Below are 21,220 nucleotides of genomic sequence, written 5' to 3'. Positions count from 1 at the left end.
AGTAGAGAGAGTCATTTGTTGAGACGCAGGAGACCTGTGACCTGGACTTTTTTCTGCCAACTCTACTAGCTGTGTGACTGTGGGCAAGTAATTTCACTTCTCTGAATTCACTTTGCTCACCTGCAAAATGAAGGGGTTGGACCAGATGACCTAAAAGATCCCCCTGCAGATACCAACATTCTATGAATGGAAACTGTAGATCATTTGTCCAGGCAAAGGTTTTACTTAGACTTTCAAAATGGTCCAGGCAGCTTGTATAGAGCCCTGTCTCTGTGGTTATCCCTACTTTAAAAGCCCCCAGGTATATTCCTGTAAGCTTAACTCTAGGAAAATACTCTCAAGGCATAACCTATAATGAGAATATGACTGCAAAGAACTAGTAAATCTGCCTGTGCATAAAGTACAAAGGGATGGAATGTAATTTACAAAACCACTACACAGGTGCCTCTGGTGTGGCTAGGACTTGCTGCTCCCTTTAAATTACATGCAAAGGCCTTTTGGTGCCCAGGTTTAAATGATGCTTTCATCTGCTCTCTCAGTTCCTGCCAATATGTGAGATGCTGCGGAGAGAGTATATGGCTGGATGTATGTGTTTGTTGAACCAGTTCCTGTGACAAGTGAGATAACGAATATGAGTCACAAGGTGAAAGTAATAGGCCTTACAAATAAGAAGGGGCATATTATTTTTCCTTGGAACGGAACATGGAGCCAAGTCACGTGGAAAGGATAAGGGAATGAATAAGCTTCTTTAGTGCATAGAAACCAGGGAGATAAGGAATTTTTGCCTAGGCTCATTATTACACACATAGCAAGAAAAGATTTGACACTCTTCCTGGCTTAGTAATGAAGGGATTTAAAGATGTGCTATTAGAAAAGTCTAGGTTCTTTTTATCTATTACAGTAGGATAGGAGATGGATTAACTTGGCTCTATCTCCCCACAACCAACACGAAAACTATGAGAAAGAAGTCTTAATTTTGTGAGGAGACATATTATGGGAGCATATCCCTATCTAGAAGATAATATCAGATGATTACCTTGTCTTTTTGCTAAGAGATATTTAATATAGGACACGTGTCCCATTTAATTTTTTTTTTTTACATCAAGGTTTTGCTTCACAATTAAAATCAGTGAAAGTGATTCAGAAGAGAACTTTAGGTCTAAAAAATCAGCGGAACGTTAGTTAATGTGATGTAATTCAAGGCAAAGTCTAGAGTTACATAAAATATTCAGGACAAGAGTAATGATGGTAGAAACCCCTTCAGGCAGGAAGGACATTGTGGCTAAATAGTTATGCTCTCACTGTCTTTTGAGATGAAGAAGATGTCTCATAAAATGTTCTCACTCATTTTATGGATCAAGTTGTACCAAATGGTTTTGAATTGGAATCTGCACAGTACATTGGTAAAACTGTTAAATCCAAGGCAGACAAATTATTGTTTTCCACCACATAGTTAAGAAAAGCATGACATCCACTGTCCTGTGGATCTTCTCAGAATCCTTGTGATTCTAAGTTGTAGGCTGCCTGAGCTGAAGCTCTGGAGTGTCTCTAACCACTACTCCCTGCTTCCTCATATCCAGGCATATCAGGTCTAAACTGCTGGTATACCTGTTCAATTCTTCCCTGCCCTTTGGACCCCTGGAAACCTTTGTTCTTTAGCTAAGAAACTGCCCTTCAGATTAGACCTATGCCTCCCCCTGGAAATTATTATATATTTGGTATTTGCTTAAATGTGTATATGTTCTTTTTTTTTTTTTTTTTGCGGGGCAATTGGGGTTAAGTGACTTGCCCAGGGTCACACAGATAGTAAGTGTTACATGTCTGAGGCCGGATTTGAACTCAGGTCCTCCTGAATCCAGGGCCAGTGCTGTATCCACTGTGCCACCTAGCTGCCCCCTGTTTTCTTACAATAGAATGTAACTTCCTTTAGGGCCAGTAATACATAAAGAACCAGATAAATGCTAGCAATCATTATCATTTCTAACTTTTTTGTGTAGTTCATGATGTAGATCCGAGAATGATTTAAGAGAATGATATTTCACATTCAATTCCAATTCTTACATTCTTAGGGCCTTTGATGCTACAATGAATCTGAAAACTGTCCATTTTATGCAAAAGTGCATTTGAATGCCCCAAGTTGTCAATAATTCAATTTGCATTTTAAAAATATCCTAGATATACATATATACACACATGCACAGATACATATATTTATACATACATACACTTTATATCTCTATATGTAGCATCCTGTAAGCATCTTAATATAATACAAACAGAATGTATTGAATAATAGTTACACTTGAAGTTTAGTGAATTTTTTCCCTTCACATGCAGAGAGATTTATTTTAAGAATACATTTATAGCTTCACATATCTGCTAGTAGCTAGAATTATTACTGTTTTAATAGTGAAGTCAATAAGTATATTACAAATTAGGTAGTGTTCAACTTTCTGTGGTCTGGGTCAGGCTACCTCAGTATCTGGCACATAATGCTTTCAGATGAGAAAATTGCCTAGCTTAGTACATATCCTTGGTCTAAAAATAAGGGAGACCTGTATTACAAGTTAGCAGCCTTTGGGTTCGGACAGTAGATAGCAACATGTGACATCACAGACAAAAGAAGGAAAGAAAACCCTGTTCAAATAGAAAAGCAAAACACCTATTTATGTGGCATAAAACTCCAAAATAGAGCTTGTAGAGCCAAATGGATCAGTAAAGGTTTATCTGGTGATACTTAATAATCAGTAAGACTTGCCACATGATCAACAAATGTGAGGAAATTGTTCTTGATTTCAAAGTCGCGATGGAACAGTGTGCTGCCTTGCTACGGGCCTCCAGCTATAAATAATTATAATAAAATATTCAGACCATAGAATCATGGCGTCATATACTTAGATATTGAAGGGACTTTCTAGGACATCTAGGACATCCCTCTCATTTCACAGATGTAGAAACTGAGGTTCAGGGATAAGAAATTATTTGCTTAGATTGCACAGGTCATGAACGGCAGAACCAATTTTCTATCCTAGATGATGGGGTTGCACCATAGGTCTAGAGAAGGAAGGAAGGGAGGGAGGGAGGAAGGAAGGAAGGAAGGAAGGAAGGAAGGAAGGAAGGAAGGAAGGAAGGAAGGAAGGAAGGAAGGAAGGAAGGAAGGAAGGAAGGAAGGAAGGAAAGAAGGAAGGAAGGAAGGGGAGGGAAAAGGGGAGGGAGGAGGAGGAAATAGGGAAGGGAGGAAGAAAGGGAGGGAGAGAGGAAGGAAGAAAAGAAGGAAGGATTGATTTATTAAGCACCCACTGCATGTCAGCCACAGTGCTAAACATTTTACAAATATGTCATCTGGAACATTCACAACAACTCTGAGAGATAGGAGCTATTATTATCCCCATTTGACAGATGAGGAAACTGAGGCAGAGATTAAGTGACTTACCCAGGAACTTACACAAAAAGCTAATAAGGCCAACTTAGAATTTGAACTCAGTTTTTTCCTCGCTCTAGGCCCAACACTCTACAGTTGATGTAATCCACCTTCTTACTTTATGGATGAGGAGACAGAGGCTTAGAGATATTGGGTGATGCCCAATGGCACACAGGTAGTGAATATCAGAAGGTAACTTTTTAATCCAGGACATCTGGCTCCAAATTCAGTGTTCTTTCCCTTGTGCCACTGGCTTAAGACTCGATCATACCGGAACACAAATATAAAGGGTTTGAGGGCAAAGTAACAGAGAGGATGGATTTGGGTTTTCCTATTTAGGATACTTTATGCAAATTTCTCATTATCTAGCATAATTAGGAAAAATATTCTGAAAAGCAGTTTAAAAATATTATGGATTTTCAAAAAATAATGTAAGCCTAGCACAGCAGTAAAAACTCCTGTTTCATCAAATATTCATAGTTTGGAAAAGATAGTTCTTCATGATTACTTTAACACAAAACTTCAGGAATAAGGGTTTTTTTGGGGAGGGAATAATATATATGAAGATAGCACTGTGAGTCATTTTTTAAAATTTTATAATGTGCACACTTAATACTCTTTATTAAATGCCTGGGAGTTAAAGTATGTGAGGATATTTCCCAAAATAGAAAACCCATATAGCTGTATCTACAATTCCGTCTGTCTTCTATTAAGAGACAGGTAACAGATTTAGACATTTATTTCTCAAAACGGGGAATAAAACATGTTCTTAAATCTCAATAGGACTTTCTAGTTAGCTAAGCATTTCAGTATATTAAGTTGTTATGAATGAAAAACATTGAAAAGAATATCTTGAAGTATGCTTCATAATGTTGAAATTAATTATTTTATTACTTTAAAGATCAAGGCACCTTGTCCCCCCAATTCTTTCTAGTAGAAAGGACAGCATAATAAACAGTTTAATGATTATTTTAAAAATACTGTCATCTGAGAAGGTGAGGCACTGAGGGGTAGGATCATAATCTCAAGCCCAAAGGGACCTCAGAGGCTATCTATTCTAATTCCTTCCATTTACAGCTGAGTTCCATGGATCTTCAGCAACTTATCCAGGTTCACAAAGGTATCAAAGATAGTATTTGAACCTAGCCCCTTTTACTCCCAGTCAGTGTTATTTTCCCTATTCCATGCAGCTGTGTTTTTTTTAAATTATTGCTATTTATTTATTAATGACTATTGCACCCATTTTGGCAGCATGCATTTATTATTATTATTTTTTTTTTTTGGTGAGGCAATTGGGGTTAAGTGACTTGCCCAGGGTCACACAGCTAGTAAGTGTTAAGTGTCTGAAGCTGGATTTGAACTCAGGTACTCCTGATTCCATGGCTGGTGTTCTATCCACTGTGCCACCTAGCTGCCCCGCATGCATTTATTATTAATTAATATCATATCAACCAATAAAGAATTGACCATGTGTCTCCCTAACTTTTCATAGTCTCAGGCCTTCATACCTACATAATCCTAAAAGCACACTCCAAGAGAAGAGGCCTGAGAGACAGGCGAGAGAGGGCAAAAAGAGAGACTGACAGGGGCAGCTAGGTGGTGCATTAGATAAAGCACTGTCCCTGGATTCAGGAGGACCTGAGTTCAAATCCGGCTTCAGACACTTGATACTTACTAGCTGTGTGACCCTGAGCAAGTCACTTAACCCTGATTGCCCTGCAAAAAAACAAACAAACAACAACAACAACAAAAAGAGAGAGAGGCCAGGGGTTTTATTCTCCTTAGATAGAGGTGGGCCATTATACATTGATCTAAGCTAATTGATTATACCATCATTCAGTTCCATTGATTGACATGACTTGAGGGCCATCGAAAGAGTATACAAAAGGGCAAATTCCAGCCTCTGGGTGTGTTTCTAAACAAAAGAATCAATCTTCATTTCCTTTGTTCCCTTGGACTCATCCCAGGCAGGAGTTGAACTTTCTGGGGTGAAGGGGAGAGAGGAATGAAACTGATCTCAGGGTCCCCCCAAGAAATTCATCATTAATAATTATTTTCTCACACTGCATAGCTGGCCTGGTAATCAGGCCTGCTCATGTCTTCTATTCCTTTAACTAAAGCCATCCAAACTTCAACTGGTTCTAGGCAGGACAGTGGATAGAGAGCTTGGCCTGAAGACAAATGTGGCCTCAGACACAAGCTCTGTGACCTTGGACAAGTCACTTAACCTCTATTGTTTCTGTTTCCTCCTTTGTAAAATGGGTTCAACAATAGCTCCTCCCTTCCAAGTTTGTTGTGAGGATCTAATGAGAGTGATAGACAAAATCAATCATTATCATCTACAACTTTTAGCTGATACCAAAATGCTTTGCCCTCTCCCTCCTCTTTTGCTCTGATTCAATATTTTGTCCTTTAGTAATCATAATTTGTTCTATACTGTTGTGTCAGGAATGCCAGTGACTACTTTGGTAAATTTTAGGGAGAAGATAACTAAAACTCAAATCCAAGAAAACCTATAGCATTCCTATAAATAATCCTATGGAATTCTCAAGGATCCAGACAAGCTAGCTTCTTGATCCGGACTTTAAAAACAAAACAAAAAACTATCTTAAAAAAATCAAGCAAACTCAATACAATTGATATGTTTGGTTTATGAGATAGTTGAAAACATCAGATGGACCAAATTTCACACTTGTGTTTGTCTTCCAGTAGATACAATGGCACCAAAGATTCTATTAGTTTGTCAGGGAGTCAGTCCCAATCAGGTTGGCTGAGAAAAAGTCTCTCGTCTGGATGCCAGATCAGATTCAACCTGTCTTCATTTTAACACTATTAATTTCCTTGGCTTCCTTCAAGACTTAGCTCAAATTCCACTGTCTGCCTTTCCCCTTCCCCCAATCACTAATGCCTTCCTCTTTTAGAACTACTTTTATTTACTGGGTATACATCTTGGTTCAACCTAGTAATTTACATATTTTCTTCCTCATTTAAAATGTACACCCCTTGGGGCAGCTAGGTGGCTCAGTGGATAGAGCATAGGCCCTGGATTCAGAAGGACCTGAGTTCAAATGTGGCCTCAGACACTTAACAATTACTAGCTGTGTGACCCTGGGCAAGTCACTTAACCCCAATTACCTCACAAAAAAAGTAAATAAATAAAATAAATAAATAAATAAAATGTACATTCCTTGAGGGCAGGGTCTGTTTTTATTTTTCTCTGCAAACTTGTCTGGCAGTATTACAAATGGTCTTGTTGAATTTGCTATTTGTTAATAGTTCAATATTTGTTAATAGTTCAGGGATGTATATTTGCTCCTGTCATTCATATAGATCTGGGAGCAATTTATGGATTTCAGAAACATGGCCTAATACTGATTCCTCATAACTTAAATGTGCATTTATATGCTTCCTCTATGGTAATCCCAATGCACACCCACTTACAACACATAAAATAGCAAGGCAGGATTACTGTAACCAAAGGTGACTAATACTTTGAGGACATTGGCAAGGCCCACTAGTGTCAGCACAATTCCAGGAGGCTGGCCTTCAGTGCTCTATGGGAACAAGGCAGAAGAACATGCTGATTTCCCCTTTTTACCAGTCACTGACACACCCAAGATACTGGCAATGTCCCAACAATCAAGTATAATCAAGTTATCCCAGGGGATCCACAAAGCAGATCCCACGGCAAATGCAAGTTCTAAATTTGTCTGCCAGAATGATTAATCTCTTTAAGCAAATTCCCAGGCCATAATTATGGTGCTCTAATCAAGAAATGGGATATTGCCATCTAGGGCACTCACCTGGAAGAAGGATCTCTTCGAAGACAATAACGTGTCGTTCAGTAGAGCTTCTGTCTACTGGTCAGATAATCACTTTTCCTATGTGGTTGATGTTCCAGCCAGACTGGATTACTCTCCCCTCCCATACATGAGACACAGTCTGGAGGAATGGATAAAGAGCCAGACTTGGTGTTAGAAGACCAGTGTTCAAGTCCTTTCTCTGATAGCTTTGTGACCCTGGGGAAGTCACTTCACTTCTAAGTATTCTCTAGCTCAGGGCTTATTACACTTTCTCCACTTGCAATCCCTTCCCCCCCACCCCCCCAAGAAATTTTTTTGCAAGCTGGGTATATAGGTATGTAAAATAGGTCTATATAACCTTTTACTGTGGCCAGATTTTTTGTGATCCCCACATTCAATTACACAACCCACCCCCCCCCACCCCCCACCCCCCCCCCCCCGTAGTTTAAGAAGTTTTGGTCTAGACAACTAAGACAAGACTTCTTAACCTTTATTGTGTCATGAACCTCTTTGGTAGTGTAAAGAATTAATTGTTATTTGAGGGTTTTATGACCCCATCTTTTGGGTAGAATTTGAAAGAAAAACCTTGGCGCACACTGGCCTGGGGCTCCGCAAACCACACAGTGCTCCACCCACTGGTTGTAGCTGTTGCCATGGCACTGGCACCTCACATCATCACCACTTGCCTATGCTTACTTGGGCCTGGCAAAATTATAATGATTGGAAGCTTAGTGAGGGCAATCATGTGACTGTCAGAGTGGCCAGACAATTGGCTGGGGACTGTGTAGGAGTGCTGGGAGAAGGGAATTTTTTTTCTAGCATTCTAGCTGGAAGCTGGAAGCTGGGAGGCGCTGGAAGAGGCTGGGGTGTATTCTCAGCTGATTCCTGGGCAGTGGTGTTTTTTCAGGTTGTATAATTTCCCTTTTCCCATTTTATTTCCTTTCCCTTGATCCTACTGAGCCTGTTTGTGGGCTTTTTTTTTTTTTTTAAAGTTCGTTCTTGTTAAAATTAATCCTGTTCTGTTTTGAGGGAGGCTGCCGGTCTCCTTCCTTGCCCCAATATTGGGGCGAGCTGCTTAGCTAACACTCCCCAATTAAAAATTGGTCCTCACATTAGTCTGGTGAAGCTAATGGATCTCTTCTTACAATACAATATCCATGTTGCAAAGGAAACCAGTTATAATGAAATATAGTTATCGAATATTAAAAAGAAAAAGAAAAACAATTTCAGAGATTTTCAATTAAGAATCCTTGCCCGAGAATATAAATTGCAAAGAAAGGGCTGACCTTCTTCCAAAGAGGTAATTTCTTTATGTAGGGCAGCTAGGTGACATAGTGGATAGAGTGATGGCCCTGGAGTCAGAAGGACTCATCTTCTTGAGTTCAAAGCTGGCCTCAGACACTTACTAGCTGTGTGACCCTGGGCAAGTCACTTAACCCTCTTTGCCTCAATTTTCTCATCTGTAAAAGGAGCTGGAGAAGGAAATGGCAAACCAGTCCAGGCAAACCAGTATAGATTATTCATGAGAAATCTGGCAGTAAATAAAAGTAGCAGAAAGATATTGGTGGGGGAGGAAGTTAGTAGGGATAAAGGAACTTTTAAAAATCTTTTAAAATACAAGAGATACCTGCACCTGTTTATCATTCAAGTAATCAATGAAGGGAGAGAGATTGTAGATACCAGAAAGATAGAGTGAGAGAGCCAGATTTCAGAAGTAGCAGGGGAATGAAGAATACAGGTGGAGGGATTGGTTTTGAAAGGAGGAAAGGTATACCCTTCTCTGGGTGACAGGAAAGAAGGAAGCAAAAATGGGCAAAAACAGAGAAATTGTTTAAATCAAGAGATTCAGAAAGACACATTTTGAGGCAAGGTAGATAGTGTGGCTATAAAGATATCTGTATGAAAACCTATACTCTATATAAATATGTAACTGATAAGCTATCTTGTCTCTTAAGACATTGGGGAGGGGGAATTATTCAGGTTTTCAGAGGTCAACTGAATTTGACCTCTGTAGATAGGCTATGGCTGACTTTTTCAGAAATATAAGCTAGACTCTTCTCTAACTGGGACGTCCTTTCCCACTAATGAACTCTTGAAAATTCAGTTTGAGTAGTAGGGCTGCATCCTTCAGAGGGAGATTCCCATCTATCTTCAAAGTGATGTGGAGAAAATCAAGGCTTAAAGTTAGAAGAAACTTCCTAACAATCAGAGTTATCCAAAAGTGGGATGAATTGCCTTGAGCAGTGATGGATTCCCCTTTCTTTCAGAGACACTAAGCTGACCACTTGTCCAATATATTATCATGGAGATTCCTTCACGGATAGATTAAATAAGATGGTTGCTAAGGTCCCTCCCAACTCCCGAATCCTGTGATTTGGGGATTCCACCCATGATACTGATGTTATTACTTCCCTTGACTGTGTCAATTGGAATATCATGGTTGGGCCCTAATAAACAACCATGGAGCTTCTGTTTTCCTATATTACAATGCCACTTACAGTTTGTTGACTACTGATAGTGCAGGCAGATTCCAACTCCCTAAAGAGTACCGCTGTAGGACAATGTCAACAGTATTAGTGTTCCACAAACAGAAGATATGTTTAACTCAAATATTTAAATGCAAATTGTGTTTTGCGCAGAGAACATCTGAAGACACCCTTGTGCTTTTAGCAGCAGATAGCTACTGGGAGAAATTGACTTTATGAAATAACATCAAATATCTTCCCTCCATAGAATTTCTCTTGCTAAAATATGGTTGGTTTGACTACCTAGTGATAGGTGCAAGTCCCCTTTGATACTGATAGTGAGGACACTGATGAGATATGCTCATGGTAGCAAGAAAGGTTTGCTGGCTGCAAGGAACATGGATTAATCAGCACATTATTCCTGGCAAATAGAACTGAGTGAATTTAATAAAGAGAGTACTAGTTTGTCATCAGAGGACCTGTGTTTGAAGCTCCCTCTTTTCACCCTCCCCCACGCACAGTGATCCAGTGACACTGGCCTTCTAGTTATCCTTCCAACAAGACATTCAATCTCCTAACTCTGTATTTGCACTGGCTTTCTCCTCCTCCACAATCCCCATGTCTGGAATTCTCTCCCTCCCCACCTCTGCCTCATGGCCTCCTACAAGTCCCAACTATAGGAATCCTTTCCCCCTTAATTCTACTGCATTCCCTCTGTTGATTACCTCCAATTTCTCCTGTATACAGCTTGTTTGTACCTAGTTATTTGCATGTTGTCTCCCCCATTAGACTGTGAACTCCTTGAGATTAGCGGCTATTTCTTGCCCCAGCACTTAGCACAGTGCCTGACACATGATAGGAATTTAATAAATGTTTATTGCCTGACCGATTGACCCAGGCCCTATCACCTTTATAACTCTGGGCAAGTGACCTTTTGGGACCTCAGTTTCCTCATCTGTAAAACAAGAGGACACCTCCCAAAGGCTCCTCTGGTTCTAAATCTAAGATCTAGGATTCTATTATCTCTGCCCTTGAACCATATGGCCAAGTTATTTCTGTAAGTGTGAAATGTACCAGGAGATGAAGGGTGGTATATGGTCCCTTGTCTGGGGCCTTTGCTACTCTCTGCTTGTCTTATAGAATCAGCCACAAACAGAGAGGTACCTTCTTTCAAGACAGAGAAACAAAACTAACTCCTGGACAAAAATACAGATGAATGACCTGTTGTCATCTGAAGTCTCAGATCTTAGAGTGAGCCAAGGGAATAATCCTCTTATTTAATCAATACCTAAGGCACATATTCTCCTATTTATAATTTAAGGTCATTAAGCTTTTGACATTTGGGTACATTTTTAAATAGATGCTTTTTTAAAAAAAGACAACAATTCTGATGAGGTTTTGCAATTTCTTATGGTGTCACTTTATACCTGAGACTATTAATGTCTTTATTTTTAGAAACTAATTTCAAATAATATTTAATCTGTTAGCAGTTGCATTTTTGTGAACATGTATCCAAGATCTCCAAGTATTGTAAAGCAAGTAAAATTCAGTCACCACATTATGTAACCAGTGTACTGTTTGGAGATAGTGCCATGCCTTCTTCCTCTCACTGGGTCTTGAGCATCGAGGGAAATGTCTTATAAGATAGGCAAATTCAGTAGCAGCACCTAATCCATTTCAGTCAAAGGAAAACAGATATTATTAAGATTATAGATCTAGAGGCAGCTAGGTGGTACAGTGGATAAAGCACCAGTCCTGGATTCAGGAGGACCTGACTTCAAATCTGGCCTTAGACACTTGACACTTACTAGCTGTGTGACCCTGGGCAAGTCACTTAACCCTCATTGCCCCACAAAAAAAAGAAAGAAAAAAAAGATTACAGATCTAGATCCAGAAGGGACTTTTGACCCATCTAGTCCTACTTCATCATTTTACAGATGAGCAAACTGAGGTCCATAGAATTTGCTCAAGGTCACATAGGGAATAAGTGATGGTGGCAGGATTTGAACCCATATTCTCTGACTCTACATCTTACTAAACCATAATGCCTCTCATTTGGTCCTCCACAGTTTCACTAGTTAAGATACCATTAATATTAATAGTACAACCCAAATGTTTTGAAATTATGACCACATCTCCACCACCACTACTCCATGGCAGACCTCCATTTCTGTAACTTTCCTAGTCCCTAGAGATGCCATATAATTATAAAGCCTGATGAACAATTAGACCTAACAATGGTGGTGGCCATTTGGATATTATTAATGAAAAAATTGAAAAAAAAAAAGAAAAAATTGAATTCATGAAATGTATTCAAGCATCACAAGGTGTCATGGGTCACCTCCTCAGGAAGTATGACCCCACTCAGATAACTGTATGAAGAATACAGCAAACATAATATCTGATCTACTGTCAGTAGCCTTAGGCAAAGGAAGCTACCCTCTGACCACAGGCCTGTAGACTTTCTTTTTATATTCTGCCATAAAGATTGAGATTCTCTGTGAAAACCATTCCCCGGGAATAGATTAATCACCTCTGAGAAGTTGCATTGTCTTTTAGGATACAAAAGTACCATTTTGTGCCCTAGAATAGTCAAATCGTAGTGGCAATGACAATACCCTGGATTTATATTGTCCATTCAGCTCTCAATTATCCATAATAATGAAACAGACCGGTGGTGTGGATGATCCAAAAACCACATCTACTTGATCTCATGAGGATTTTTAAAAAAGAAAAACCCAAAGATCAAACCTTACATTTAATATAGGATTAATAGCCTAGGAATTCATAATGCTTTAAATAGAAACATTAAACCACATTGTAAAACTCTGACTGCCTCATTTCCCTGTCCCCCCTTGTCCCACTAAGGTCTCTGTGTTCTCTGAGCCATTGTAGGGACTGTCTGTGTCTTCTCTGACTGATGTAAAGGGCCAGCCTATGGCAGTGTTGGATTCTCTGTGCTGCTACTCCCAGGAGCCAATAGATCATTGTTTTGATTTAAAAGGCCTTTTCAGCTCTTGCTCAATTAGATTAAACAAAGACGCTGTTTACGCCAGCAAAGCATTTAATTGAGGTGATGATGTCAATAAGAACTTGGAAACAGAAATTTCTGGGGATGGTCCAGGTTATAAATAATTGAATTGACTCTTTCCTTCTTCCTAAAAGCTCAAAGTGCTTATTCTAGCTATATCGGTTATTAATGGTCACTGGGTATCTTGAAAGAGAAAAGCTAGCTTTCTAAAACATTATCTGAATTTCCAAGAAGCTGCTTCTACAAGTGGAGGATCTCAGGTGATGATAACACTTTTCTGATGCAAAAATTTCAATACCACTCAGTCTTCTAACAAAAGGGAGAAAAATATTCCTCATCCCAAACTAAGGGAGGATGCTTGTTTCTGTGATCTAGGCTATCTATCTATACTCTTTGGTCTAATGCTTTTTCACTAGTTATGTATTTCAATTGCTTTTCACTATCCCATTTCAAAACATCCTTTCTCTTTCTGGATAGGCCAGCAATTTTCTCAAGTAAGTGAGGAGGAGACAGCTTTTCTGAAATAATTTGAAATATAGTTAGTTCAGATTTCTCAGGAGAATATCTCATGGCAGCTAATCACGAGCTAGAGGAGGGTGTGGCCCAATCACGGTTATCCAAAAGTTCTCTCTCCAGGGTCCCTTGTGGATGGTGGAGTTTGGGCTATTTTAGTGATTTGGAAAGTAGGTAGCTTCTTAGGGAAAAACAACCACCTACAGGTGAACAGAGGCAAATGACAAATGGGTACCTCAGTTCTGGGATTCAAAGAGCAGTGAGGTTGAATAGTGATCCTCTCCTTAGATGATTTATAAATTGATTCATGCTTATCTCCATGGGTGCTCTCAAGAGAACAAAATGTATTCTATAGAAATGAATGTAAATATTTTGCATACAATCTTGCAGCAAGGAGCTCAGAGAGAGATTCTCTGGAGGCATATAGGCTAGTGGAAAAGGAAAGCATCATTTTCATAGGCTTATAGATTTAAACCTAGAAGGGATGTTAGAGGCTATTCAGTGTATTCCCTCTCATTTTACAGGTGAAAAAATAGAAGTGCAGAGAAGAGCCCGGTATAATTTATCATACATGATACTCTTCCCATCTCCATGTTTTTGCCTGGAATGCCCTTGCTCCCCTTTGACTTACAGAATCCCTTCCTTCAAGACACAGCTGAAACACCACCTTCCATGAGAAGCTTTTCTTCATCATCCAAGTGCTAGTGCCCTTCCTCTCTCACTAGCTTATATTTCGGCACAACTCTGTCTCACTTAAATCCAACTCACGGGCAACTCAAGAAATCACCTGGGACGCTGTGGCTCCTCTTCAAAAACAAAGGATGAACAATGGATTCTCTAGATACTTATCTATGTGCATGCTGTCTCTCCCGATATAATGTAAGCTCAAGGAGATGATGTGTTATTTCATTTTGTTTTCTTAGTGCCGAGCACTGCGTTTGACAGGAGCTTAATAAATGCTGCTACATGAGTATTGTGAGACGGAGGAATTTTGACCTCGAGTCCTCTGATTCCAAGGCCAGTGCTCTTTCTGCAGTATCAAGGCCTACATTAACTGGAACTGGGACCTTCAGTGGATGACAACCTGAATCTCATTGTTTAAGCAACTTGGTATTATTTGTAGTTCATGAAATAACTGGTTTATTCCACATAAAAACAGGTGGGAAGGGGCAGCTAGGTGGCGCAGTGGATAGAGCACTGGCCCTGGAGTCAGGACCACCTGAGTTCAAATTCGGCCTCAGACATGTAACACTTACTGGCTGTGTGATCTTGGACAAGTCACTTAACCCCAATTGCCTCACCAAAAAACAAACAAACAAACAAAAAAAACAGGTGGGAAGTGGAAGGGATCTCAGTTTATGGAGTTGAGACTTTCATCCTTGTGTGGCTTTGAACAAATCACTTACTTCTCTGGGCCTCAGTTACCTCTTCAGTTAAATAGAGATCCTAAAACCTGACTCTGTATTAGGGCAATTTACCCCTTCAGGGTTGTTGGACTGATGCAATGAGATCATGTAAATGAAAGCATTTTGGAATATTCCAGTAGAATATTGTAGGGGCAGTTAGGTGGTACGGTTCATGGAATGCTTGGCCTGGAGCTAAGAAGACCTGAATTCAAATCTGACCCTGGATGTCACTTAAAATGTGTATGCCTCAATTTCCTCATCTGTAAAATTGGGATTATAATAGCACCTACCTTTCAGGGCTGTTGTGAGGATCAAATGAGATGGTAATTATAAAGTGCTTAGCACACCACCTGGTACATAGGGTTATATAAATGTTAACTACGATGACCTACTACAATATAGTAGCTAGCATTTCTGTAGCACTTCATAAATATTGTCTTGTTTTATTCACACACAAAATCCCGGGAGTTAGGGAAGGGTGACGTGAATAAGCACTTATATGTTATTCAGTTGTTTCTGACCCCATTTAGGGTTTTCTTGGTAGAGATATTGGAATGGTTTCTCATTTCCTTCTCCAGCTCATTTCAAAGATGAGCAAACAGGGTTAGGTGACTTACCCAGGGTCACACAGCTAGTTAGTATCTGAGGCCAGATTTGATCTCAGGAAGATGAGTCTTCCTGATTCTAAGCCCAATGCTCTATCCATTTCGCCACGTAGCTACCCTTTAAGGATTTTTTTTTTATATCAGGCATTGAGGGAAGAACTTTTTACAATCATCTCATTTGATCAGGAGAACAATCCTGAGAAGTAGGTGCTATTAGTAATCATCATTTTACCGATGAAGAAACAGAGGCAGTCAAAAGTCAAACAACTTGCCCAGGGTCACACAGCTAACAAGTGTCTGAAGCTGGATTTGAACTTGAGTTTTAAATTTTTCCAGGTCCAGTGCTCATTATCCACTGTGCCACCACTTAGCTGTCCCTTCCTAAAGCACTATATAAAAAATACTCCCTATTGTTTACTTACCAAGTTAGACACTTCATGCACATATTAATAATTTAGGAAAGAAGTAGGAGAGGCCTGGGAAAATTCAAATGATAGTTGGAAGCTTAGAGTAAAAAGGAATAAGAAGCATCTTGGAAATCAGTTATGTTCCAAGGCTCTGAAGGCTCTCCTGGCTGGATTCCCTAGCCAGGAAGAGAGCAAACATCCTGGAAGGGGGATTTCAGTGCTCACTGCATGATGGAACTTGTAGGCTTGTGGAGGATGCTTTCTCATGGTCTGTCCTGCTGCATTTCTGCATGAAGGCAAGGCCTCTCTGTTTCCCAATGAATATTATTCATCAGCTAATGTATGACTCAGTTCATCTTGCCACTACAATTATGGATGCTTCTCCCTGCAGTATACTCCAAAGGAGGGACAGATTTCTATCTAAAATAGATGTTTGGTAGAGGAAGAGGCGGTAGTGGTGGCAGGCTAGAATGTCACGCAAAAAAACATCTCTGAAAAGGAAGTGAAAAGTGCATACCCAAGAGCAGAAAACCATTTGTTTTTTAAAAGGAGGCATATGGAATATTGGATGCGTAGGTAGGAATTTAAAAAAAGGAATATTTTTTAAAGAGAAAATAATTTATTCAAAGGAAAAAGAGTCCGTGCAAAATTCTTTCCAGGACAATGCCTTCAGAGAATGCTTAACAACACCCCCATGTTATCTCTAAGCAGAACAGTCAAGGAAATTTTAAGGTACCATTTCAGACTGGCTTACTGTCTGCATTTGATGGTTTAGGCCTCCGTCTTTTCCCTCTTTTGAAATGCCCCCAGTATTTGTGTGCTTTCTCTCTACACTCAGTGGGCTCTGAATAAATATTGTGGCATACATGTCTGCCAAGATTCTTTAAAAGCAGAACATCTGTGAGACCAAGATGGAAGTCCTGGTGCCTGGCAACATACAACTTTTAAGTGACTGAGTCTTTGGGGGGCACAGATCAAGTTTCTGATGAACTTCAAATGAAGCTCTTTTAACTTCTGCGATTCCATCTGAATTCATACATAAATTACAGTGCAGTTAGCATAACTAAGTGGAAATAACCTTGGCTCTTAAAATAGGAATTTCTCCAGTTAAAAGGAGAAATTGACTTTACCTGCTTTCTCCTAGAACAGGGGATTTGGCCATGACAATACCAAACTGAATAAATAGCTTAAACAAAGTCTATAAATCCTTCGGTGATTCCAAAGGGTAAGTAATCCCAACAAAGTCCCTGAAATGAATGGGCAGGATTAGAATTGTGGGGCTCTCGGAATAGGTCCAATTTCAAAACCCAAACTGAGTATGTGACAGCATATATTTCATCCTATCCTCAACAGTGACTCCATTCTCCAGGAGCTCACCAGGATTTAAGTGGTGCCCCTTTACCAGAAAAATATACAACTATACTCAGTTACAAAAAATATATGATCTTCAAATAGCTCAAAAGGGCTTTATTCATGACTTTGAGAAATTAAAGTACAAACTAAAAATAAGGCCATTGCCTATGATAAATGATATGTGAGGTCACTGGATTACCTTGACAAGATGGCAGCCCAGTAGGGAAAATTTCCATGAAGCCACAATTTCAAGGCAGCCATACCATTGTTATCTACCCTCTTTCTAGTCCCAATCCAACAAGGAAGTCAACAAACATTTATTAAATGCTTACTATGTATCAGGCACAATCTCCACACTAGAATATGTTTGAAACTCAAAAGTTATGGTTGAAAATGTCTGCTTTAAGTTCTTTCAGTGTCCCAAACCCAATACTAGTAGCTAATACTCTGCAAATCAAACCAACCCACCAGATACTCGAGTCCTGAGGAACAGAAATGGCTAAATCAGACCAAAGTCCAAGGAGATTAGGATTCCTTTATGGCATGAAAGGTAGTCTTCAATCTTTGCCTTTACAAAAGGTTATTTATATGGTAGAGTTTAAAAGATCAACTGTATATGAACCAAAGGGATTTGAGAAGGATGAAAGCAGTCATAGCCTTTCCAGTACTATGGGTTCTAGATGATGAGCACCTTTGGGAAAAAATGAAATGCTTATTTTCTTGACAGGAGACACTGAACTAATATGGAACTATTTTTCACGATTCATCAAAAGGCAAACAGAGTTGTCATGACACTGACATGGTGACACAGTAGAAGTAACTTAATGGAAATAAGGTTTGGACTTCCCAAAAGGACCTTTTGGAAACCAAGCAAAAGCAAATTAGTTAAAGATGAAAGGCGATTGTCGGTTTTGCAACAAAGGGGCCTTGGAGGTATGGTTCATTCACGAGGAATTTTATTACAATGATGCAATTTTGATTTAACAGGCCTAAATTATGGAGTTGACGGTAGATGAATAGTTTGGGACGGTCCACAAAAAATTCTTACTTATCCTGAGTCCCAAATGCATGTTAAATATTGTTCTATGAAATTAGTTCTAAATGAAAAATTAATGGCTAAACATCTAGCAAAGGGAAAACACTACAATCTGGAGGAAAGTGGAATTTAAAATTAAATTCCAATGCTGCTAAGTATTTTTCCTTGGATCCATTTGAAGTAGAACAATATTCCTTGAAAGGAAGCAAGAACACATAAAAGAAATTTAAATGACTTTTTTCCTGAAGCATTTGTATTGGTGAATCCTCTTGATAACTCTTCTGAATGTGTGACAATCACGGAATGGTGATCATCCCTTAACTATGGGATAACATAGTATGATGGACAGAGGGCAGGCCTTAGAATAGATACCATATATGTCCTTGAAACATATGAACAAGTCAGCTAATTTTTCAGTGTACAAGGGAACCAAAACTAGAAGTTGTGTGAATTGTTCCTCTGTGTTCTTTTCATATCAGAAATTCCTTAAACCTATGAAATCACAGAACTCCAACCCCTCTTCCCAAAAATCTATTGAGCATTGCACATATTCCTCTGTCTAGAGAATGTGTAGTGTTTTCTTAGGTGGTGACTTCTAGAGGGCTAAGGTTGTCTCTCATGGTACCCAGAACCATGCATATTATTTGATAGGCATGGTGGAAAAATCAGGACAAAATATATAGTATAAAATAAAACATTTGAGCTTTCTTCATAGGAAAAAAAAGCATTTTTAAGCTGGTTTCATGACCATGTGGAGCTTTGAAGAAAATATAAAGCATTTACTCAAAAAAATTTTTTTTAAACCCTGCTTGAATATAGGTCTTCCCTACCCTCTTTCCATTCCCCAGGAATCCCTTAGAAACTTTCAATTCCCAGAGTTACTTCTTCTGAACTTCTTTCCAAAGCCCCCATAATATGACTGACCTTTCATAAAATTACAGAGAGCTCGGGATCTCTAAGTGTGATGGTTATAAAATCAGAAGAGTCATCTTATCTTCCCCTGCAGGGGATTTCATTTTATGTGATCATTTTCGGCCTATTGACCTGAGATTTCAGATTGCTGATGCCAGGGAAAATGTTTCCTAGAACTCATTCTAAATACCCCACTTTCCCCAAAGTACTTCACTTTTGCAATGGCAGGAGTCTAAAAAAGATGGTGAGAATGTAGAGCAAACTGGGGTTGTAGGAGGAAAGGATTTATTGGTGCCACAATAATTTTTTAAAAACTAAAAAGCCATTTTTTAAGCAACGGTACCATTTTGGCAAAAATACCTGGGTCGGGGGGGGGGGGGAAGCAATAGAATGACTAAATGAAAGATTATCTGGCAAATCAAAGTAGCTCAAGGGAGAAAGAAATTTACAAAGGTCAATTTGAAAACATAATCCAAAAATTTTCATTCTGATACTCAAGATCTTCATACCAGCACTCTTATACATGTTATCTTCTTTATTGCTACCTTGGTGGGTTATATGAAAACTGGAGACCGTGAAGAGGAAGAAAGCAGATTTTGTTTTCAGTAAATGCTTAATGCATATTTACAAATTATAGGAAGATAGGTTACATGAAACACTGTTTCTCTTGATTTTGGTAAACAGAATGATGGCATCAGCACCATTCTCTTCAGCTGAGTATTTTTATGACTTTTCTTAAAATCTTTCAGGAGAAAGGAAGCTCTTTGAGGAAACATTTTGTATTGGCATCCCCAAGATCTAGCACTTAAAAAAAGTTTTGTTTTGAACCTGTGACTTCAATGGTATAGAGAACTCCCTCTAACAAGTACAGTCCTTTTGTCCACTCTTAAAGCTACTGCTGCCTCTTCAACATACATTATTATTTTAGCAAATTTTAAGAAATCTTATTGTCTGTGTTATCCATAAGAAAGGTGAACTTAATATATATGAATTCAACCCATTGTTTTCTTTGTTTTGGTGGGGCAATGAGGGTTAAGTGACTTGCCCAAGGTCACACAGCAAGTAAGTGTCAAGTATCTGAGGCTGGTTTTGAATTCAGGTCCTCCTGAATCCAGGGCCACTGCTTTATCCACTGCACCACCTAGCTGCCCCCCAGCCCATTGTTTTCTATATGTCAAACCTACTGGACCAGTGTTTTCAAAAGCCTATGGATTTCCAGGTGAATGTTAGGAAGCAAAAAATGGAGAAACATTGACATCTTCATAGAAGAAACAGGTCAAGCTTGAAGAGGGTAGGATGTGGTAAACTATACATAGCTCTGTCCAAAGAGAAAATGTACCTGAACTTTAACAAGGAAATCCCATTTAAGAATTTGGGGTCTAAATCTTGGCTTTAGATGGTCAATTTAAAAATTCTATTTGATAGGCTAAGAATATATGATGTTTCCCAATTCCCTGAATCTCAGAGGGATCTAGATCTAGAACTTGAAGGTTTCACAAAGGTTATAGAATCCAATGTCTTTGACCAAGTTCATACAAGTAACGGGAGTCAGAAGCAGGATTTGAACCAAAGCCCTCTGACTACTGAGTCAATGTTCTCAGGGAATAAAATCTACTATTGACCAGTAAGTCAGAGAATAGGTATTTCTTTTTAAAAAGGCATGATGGAGAAATATTTAGAACCATTAATACAATAAGAAAGCTGGGAAAAACATTTATACAATGAAAATGCCATTTGATTTTTTAAAAAATAGATAGAATGTAGACATTTTATTTCATTATGTGGGGTTTTTTTTTGCCTATTTTGAAAGGATACATTTTTTCAAAGAAATACTCTAGCTGATAATGTAAGCATAAAGAAATCTATTTGAATTGTTTTCTTTAAAATATTTAAAATTTTTATTAAATATTTTTATTCAGTTTCAAGATCACAGTTAAAGTAGTTTAGCATGTTATACACATGATTTGACATGTGCACCTTTTAGAAATATCAAATTAGGTATAAGATTTTGAAGAAAAATTATATAAATGTGTATATTGACTTTTACTACACACACATCTAAGAAAGCAATAATTCTGTTGTACCATTAATGAAAATCATTTATTACATGGTATGTTTACATCAAATCTAAAGAGAACCAAGCCAATTTCTGAAAGAAAAAAAAAATTTAAATGAGCGATTCTGTCATGCTGAAACTGTCAACAGATTTAAGACCTTGTGGTCAGATGAAGCTGTGCCTAGTTTGTGATGTCTAATTGATTCAAACCT

This window comes from Dromiciops gliroides, chromosome 3 (assembly GCF_019393635.1).
Source record: "Dromiciops gliroides isolate mDroGli1 chromosome 3, mDroGli1.pri, whole genome shotgun sequence".
Lineage (NCBI taxonomy): Eukaryota > Metazoa > Chordata > Mammalia > Microbiotheria > Microbiotheriidae > Dromiciops > Dromiciops gliroides.
Note: the sequence above shows the minus strand (reverse complement) of the source record.